Below are 7,674 nucleotides of genomic sequence, written 5' to 3'. Positions count from 1 at the left end.
GCTGGCAGACGGCAGAGCCCCACCTGCCTCAACCCACCTCCTCAGCCCTAGTGTCATGTGGTGTCTAACATGCAAGTAAAAATTGAGGGGCAGTGTCTCGGCGCACCTCCCCACCGCCCCTCAAGGCCCTAGTGTTGTGTGAAATGTGGTGTTGGGCCCAGGGGAGCAATAAGGGCGTGCCAGGAGTGGGCCCCCCCCGGCACCGGGGCCAGATCCCCGACTGGCCCCGATTAGTCCCCATCCCTGACCCCGCACAGCCGGCAGGGACGGCCAACCGAGGCGTTCAGGGGCACCACAGGCAACCCTCCGGTGAAGGCCCAGCTGAACAGAGAACAGCACCCAAGACAAAGCTTCACCACGAGAGAGAATCTAAAGGGACTCCACTCCACTGCTCCAAACGCAGCGCCTTCCTGAGTGCCATCAGCTCAGCAGCTCTGCCATCAACTGCCAAGACCCCCCCCCCCCACTCTTCAACCAAGTAAACCAACTTCCTTTCATTCTAACAACTTAAGCTGTTCTGTTAACCTGCTATAAGACTTTAGGGTCGTGTTCCACAAACTGTGCTTGCTTTGCAGAACAGTATTTCCCATTTAAGGTTACTCATTTAAATCCGGTCATTGCATTTTCATAATTACATTGTTTGTTTTATTCCGTTATTTCATGTTTGTTGTTTGTGTTAGGTGTAATGTCTGTCTTATGTTAGTTATAGTGTTAGCTAGGAATAAATGCATGTCTTTTACACAACTTTAGCCTCCGTCATTGAGTGTTCCACAATAAGTTCCTGCCTTTGTGCGATCTTGCTACACGCTCTGAACCTCAAACTCGCCTGAAACATCGCGAGACTCTCTCTCATTGGCCGTGAGGGGGGCTTCGCTACCAATTGTTTACATTACCTGGTGACGCAGCTCGGTGGACCAGCCTTCTAACCCAGGTTACTAAGTGATACTGGTAATTAGTGAATCCCATTTAAGTCTCACATTAACAGACTCACGGGGATACCGCAATCGAGTTTGGAGGAGCCGACCATTTGGCATAACAATTGATTAATAATCAGCATTAAATAATAATTAATTAAACTTTAATTAATTCAAACATATTGGTGGAGATATTAAAATTTACCTGAGCTAATAATTCCTACATAATTGGTGGAAGAACGCGGGCACAAGGTTTAAACTTTTTGTGAGCACACAATTTAAACTTTTTATGACCGAACGTGCAGTTGAACAAGCGCTACTGTGAACAGGTTGCAAAGTTGAGGATTAATTGCACTCACGGCAGTCCGAAGGCATTTAAGCGGGATTATACGGGCTTATTATTTTTATTTCTATTATTAGTAGTTATTTGCTTTTGTTTTATTTTCGGTAATTTTATTTTAGGTTTCATTCGTTTTAAACTGCAGTAAACTTAAACCCTATATCTGACGAGATTCTCAGGTATAGCGCGTTGTTTCCAGGATCGATTCGGACGAGTTTCTCCGTTTCTATATATCCTGGCAGAGATCTCTCTCTATTAGCAAACAGGAATTCTTGTTACGAGATTCTAACCTGAATTCTGTTGCATTTGTACTCCCTGAGATAAGACCGATAGCTTAGCTACCTATCAGGATCTTTCTCGTATGTGTGTGCCTGCTTTAGACAAAGCAAGTTTAACACCGCTTTGCGCTGTGAGCCAAGTGTGTGTGTTATTTAGAATTTGGGAGTCTCCAGTGCTTGAGACCCGCCGTGGTTAAGCACCATTTGCGACGAGATATAGCGCACTCGCTATTTAGATCCGTCGCCGTAACGCGAGTGCTGTCTCGCTTCAGCAATTGTTTTAAGGGATTTTAAACTGCGCAAGACACAGAAGTTAGCCGCAAGCGGCGTGTGCATACATTAAAAGTGTATGTCACTCATCTAGCGTCGGCAACCGCCTAGCAACCGTCTTGGTTACGAGTGCAGTCAGCGAACGCCACTCTAACCACTTAGAGGTCAGAGCCCTGAAGGCCTGCCTGACGCCATTTGTTTTTTTTTCTCCTGGGTCACCAGTGACCCCACCCCTTAGGCTCACGTACCTGGGACCCCCCCCCCCCCCCACAAAGGGAGCAACGTCCCATTGAGCCTCTAGTGGTCAGGCATAGAACTACCACTCCATTTCAAAAGTGCGCCTCTAGCGGTCAGGCATAGAACTACCACTCCATTTCAAAAGTGCGCCTCTAGTGGTCAGGCATTGGACTACCACTCCATTTCGAAATTGCGCCTCTAGTGGTCAGGCATAGAACTACCACTCCATTTCAAAAGTGTGCCTCTAGTGGTCAGGCATAGAAATACCACTCCATTTCGAAATTGCGTCTCTAGTGGTCAGCCATAGTAGTGTAACAACATCTGAGTTGGGTCTCTAGTGGTCAACACCGGTAATACCAACACACATAATTGGACACAGGTTTTTGCCTGAAAGCAGGAATCAACTTAACAGACCAAATCGATTAGATCACAACACATTAACATCTAATTAGGTTGTTGCTGCATAACTAATTGATGTTTACAATTAAACAATAAGAAACAATTAATTTGGTTTGATTTCTGTTTTACCTTTTTGATTTATTTTAGGTTTTACTTCATTTTATGCTTTCATCCACTCCTTCTCCCCCAACAAGGAGATTTGCATAGAAGTTCAACCCTTATTAATAACAGGAAACCAGTTACATATACAATCACATCAGGGAGTCGTTGAGGTTTTGGACGTGATCGGTTGAGCTTTTCCTGTGCTGGGTGCTTACCATTCGCTCTCTATTGGTTGAGCTTGCCTGTGGCTCTGCTGTCACTGCTTACGATCGTACAGTTTGTCAGAACCGAAGGGGAGTTCTCAGCAATTGGACGCCCAAAAGCGCGCCAGCCCAGCTGCACCCGCTGACTCATTAAGGGCAAGGCTGACAGGTACCTCAGGCAGTCACTACAACTTTTGAGCAGAACCTCGTCTAGGGTGAGTTCTGAGAACGGCCCTAGCTTGGACTCTCATAAGAACATAAGAACATAAGAACTATACAAACGAGAGGAGGCCATTCTCACTAGGGTGGGTGACACCTGAAGGCTATTTTGCCAGCCTTGGTCGAGTCAGGTCTCAGGCAGTGCAGCCGATAAGCTGAGCCCCACCTGGGTTGTTTCAGTTGTGCGTACAGAACACCCCCTTCCAAGTTGACATTGCTGGGGATCGGGGGAGTGGGAGCTGGACTTGGGCCTGCTTGGCTGGGATTGAGCTTGTGGGACGTGCCCTACACAGAAGGGACACCTGACAGCGTTCAAACCTCTCTAACTGCATGACTAGCTTAACACCGCAACACCTCATATAGGGACAAATAAAGCAGAACCTGCTAGTGGTCCCCTCTTCTGGTCAAAGCGGAGTTGTACAACAGAGCCCAACCCAGGGGTAATCTGATCTGCAACAGCAAGCTACGTTTGAATGCAGTCCCATTAGTTTCAAACTGTTATTTCTCATTTCCTGTTCCCAACTTCTCCTGTGGTCTTCTGACACTGTCAATAGCCACAGATCTGCAATTTCCAGGATAAGGCTTTATCCTTTCCCCCTCACTAGGGCATCTCTCAGGCCCTAGAGTAACTCACACTGTTCTAACTTGCAACAACTTCTCCCAGGGAACAATTTTTGTTTGTTTATTTTGTCGTGGGTAACTATTCCCGTGGTTCACTACACCCTTCCAGTTACCCATTGACAGGCCTCAGTTCTACTTAATTTTATTTTGTTGGTTTAATTTGTTCGCCCAGATTTAGGTGTTAGGCCTCCCACCTAGGCAACACCCAACCTGAGTAACAGATTCCTGCAGCCACCCTCCTGTTGACTGAGTCACAATGACCCACATGGAAAGCCCACTGGACCAGTGGAAAGATTTTGGTACCTTGTCTGAAGTTGTGACTCCCAACTTGCTGCCTGGTCAGGCCGATCTCACATGGTCCAAAGGAGCTGACCAGCTTGAGGAGGACATTGCCGAACTGATGGCCACACCACCCACTCAGAAATGCGGGAGTAAGGAGCTAACCAAAACACTCGGCTCCCTCGCACACAAACTCCTAGCCAGGCTGCAGATTAGCAAAGAGGAAACGTCTGGCCTCAAACAAAGGGTGCAATCACTCAAGCAGCAGGAGGAAAACACCCAACGACTACTGGCAGAGGCACAGAGAGATGCCGCCCAGGCCCAGCATCACATTGGGAATCTGGAGCAAGAACTCCAAAAGAGAAGCTCTCCACCCCATGAGGAGGAGGAGGAGACGGAAGAAGGCGAAATGCCTCACACCAGCAAAAAGCTTCAATACGCCCTGGAAGAGCTCAGAGCTGAAGCTGACCAGCAAAAACAGCAAGCCAGAGCCACCAGAGAAAACCTTGAAGCCAGACTGGACCAGGCCGACACCCTGCTGGACAGAGCCCACGCAGAGCTCAAGAAAAAGGATGGTCGGATCTAGGCCCTGGAAAACCAGCTGGCCGAGGCACAGAGATCTCTGCACAAGATGAATCACCAACTGATCAGCTCCCAGGAACAGCTCACCGATGCCATAATGAAACATCGGGCTGACGCAGAAGAGATTGACCGGGTGAGACAGGAATTGAAGCAAGCATATGAGATGAAGTTGGAATTCGAGGCACCCTACGAATCAGCGAGGGACCGATGTCATCTCCAACAGTGCGGTCACTCCCAAGGCACACAGGGATCTCTCATCGGGACGAGGTAACTCCCTGCCCCTCACCAGACCTTGAGGAATCAAGAACCCAGAAGGTCTCTCTCAGAGAAGACACCACAGATGGAACAGGCCTACCAAAGCGAATGTTACACCAGCACCGGGTTACCACAAAGGAGCTTGATAAAGTAGCTCAGAATATCAACACGTTTGCCCCGAATCCCAGAGGAGGCCACGACATTCATGCCTACCTCCAAGACATTGACTTCCTCCTCCAAAGACTGGACAATGTGACCAATGAGGACAGAGTCTACCTCATCAGGATCACATCTAGCCTGGGGGTCCGCAGCTTCTTGGATCGACAACCTAGTCGAATCAAAGCCAACGCCATGCTGCTACACGAAGCACTGACTCGGGAGTTTGCTGATCCTGAGTCAGAACAAGGTATTGCCGTCGCCTTTGATATTAAACAGAGCAGACAAGAAGCTCCCCAAGCCTACTACAATCACCTTCATCGGGCATATTTTGGGTCCAGAAATGAGCAAGACATGGAAGAAGATGCGAACTTCAAGGCTCTCTTCCTTCGGAACCTCCACCCAACCATTAACCACTACCAGGGGCTCATGGCTTGTCCCCGCACCATGACAAGTCAACAACTGCGAGACCTGGCGGTCAAGGCGTACCACAAACAAAGAGCAGCAGCTGAGAAGGCAACCAAGGCTCCGGCAGTGTTGAACCTTGGCACTACAGATCCAAACCTAGCGTTGGAAGGTGGCCACTCTCCTCATCAACCACCAATCCATGACCGAGGTTGGAGAGCAGCAAGCCACAGTGAGCGTTACCCTGGTGCACCCCCACAGCAGTCAAAGACTCAGCCAGACTGGTGGGAAACACGGCGCTATCCTAACATGGGTAAGCTAAGACCAATGGAGCGATGGAACAAGCGGAGAGACCGACAGGGAAACCAGTTTCCTAAGCCAAGCTCTCCCCCAAGTTCCCGACGGAATCCACCATGGAACTGGCAAGACAGAAGGAGAGGTTATGATCCAGACTCGAGGCCTGGATGAACCAAGGAAGAAGAAGAGGCTAATCTACTACAGTTGCTGCGTGATTTCTTTACTCAGCATCCCCTCAAGGGTCAAGATGACTTTCGGAAGAAAGATCCAAAATGACTAGGACGGAAGCACAAATCACGCAGGACCCCACAACCCTCACCTGAACCCACACCAGACAATGCCCACAAACTCCCTCAGATGTCAGCCCCAAATGACGCTCAACAGCCATCGGCCTTCCCTACCAGAGATATTGGAATAACTGAAGAAGTTCCACCTCAACCAGAAAGAGCGGCTGACTCAGGCCTGGTAAGAGCACCTGATGTCGCCGTCACCAACAGAGCTTGATTTTCAATTCAATTCAATTTTATTTATATAGCGCATTATCACAACATTACATTGTCTCAATGCGCTTTACATTTCTGCCTCATAAGGACCCCCCATTGAGTAAGCCAAAGGCAACGGTGGCAAGGAAAAACTCCCTAAGAGGAAGAAACCTTGGGAAGAACCAGACCCAAAGGAGGAGCCCATCCTCCAGGGGCCGGCAGATGAGTCAAACAAACAAGATGAAATGACTAAGCTAATACAGGGGTTGAAATATATGTCTCAATGCAGCGGCCGACCGGTGCAGGCACGTGGTGCTTGATGCACGATGGCAGGATTAATAGAGGCACAGCCGCAGGGAAGGATGGCGAGGCATCGTGTTGAGCCAAGGGCAGGCAGGTTGGAGGGTAGTTGCTGGTGGTGGAGGTAGTTGTCTTGTAGGCAGCAGAGGCATAAATTCTTCAACGACATTGTGCTCCAGGGAGCACACCCCAGAAGGGGTGAGGGAGGAAGTAAGAATAATTGTGTATTAGCCAGAGTTGAGGAAACCAGAGGCAGTGCAAGCAAAATGATCGAGTGCAATATTCATCTAGGCTCCGGCAGATCTGGGTATAGCAGCATGAGAAAGAGGGAGAGACAGGCGGGAACACAGGCATGGGGACTCCCTGAACATCAGCACTCTAGTGTAAAGCTAGAGTGACAGCACTGACGCCTCAGTTTATCCAAAGCCAATGACACCGATCCCCACCCAGCTCATCACCTCATACTGTTAGTCTGACTGGGAGTGAGGGACTAGCTGGAACCAGAACTAGGTTTCCTATACGCTAAGCTATACAAGTGCGTTTTTAATCTTGACTTGAAAAGCAAGAGTGTGCCTGAATCCCGCACATCCACCGGGAGACCATTCCACAGCTGCGGAGCTCTGTAAGAGAATGCTCTGCAGCCTGCCGTAGCCCTGTCTAATTTAGGAACTAATAGATATCCTGCTCCTTGTGAACGAAGCAGGCGAGAAGGGTTGTAAGGGACCAGAAGATCATTGAGATATTGTGGTGCAAGGCCATTCAGAGTTTTGTAGGTCAATAGCAATAATTTGTAGTCAATCCTAAACTTGACCGGTAGCCAGTGCAGGGAAGACAGGATAGGGCTAATGTGATCAAATTTTTTAGTTTTTGTGAGAACTCTGGCAGCTGCATTTTGTACTAACTGAAGTTTATGTAGGGATCCAGATGGACAACCCGAAAGGAGGGCATTGCAGTAGTCCAATCTAGAAGTTATAAAGGCATGTATTAGTTTTTCTGCATCTTGAAAGGAAAGCAACTTCCGAAGCTTGGCTATGTTCCGTAGATGGTAAAATGCCGTACTGGTAATGCTATTTATGTGAGCACTGAAGCAGAGGTCGGAGTCTACCAGGGGGATGAGAGGGGATGAGCCCCCACCAGTGCCTGACAGCGCTGTCCTGGTTGTAAGCTGTGACTCAGAAGAGCACCAACCCTACTGGGGTGACGCCTCACCAATTCCTGGCCAGGCCCCTGTGCCACAGCTTCTGGGTGACCTGATGGAAAGGTGGGTAGCCAAGAAATTCTACCTCTCCATCACCCTGGAAGATGTTCTCACCCTCGAGGCCCTCATCGACACTG

This window comes from Paramormyrops kingsleyae, chromosome 1 (genome assembly GCF_048594095.1).
Source record: "Paramormyrops kingsleyae isolate MSU_618 chromosome 1, PKINGS_0.4, whole genome shotgun sequence".
Lineage (NCBI taxonomy): Eukaryota > Metazoa > Chordata > Actinopteri > Osteoglossiformes > Mormyridae > Paramormyrops > Paramormyrops kingsleyae.
Note: the sequence above shows the minus strand (reverse complement) of the source record.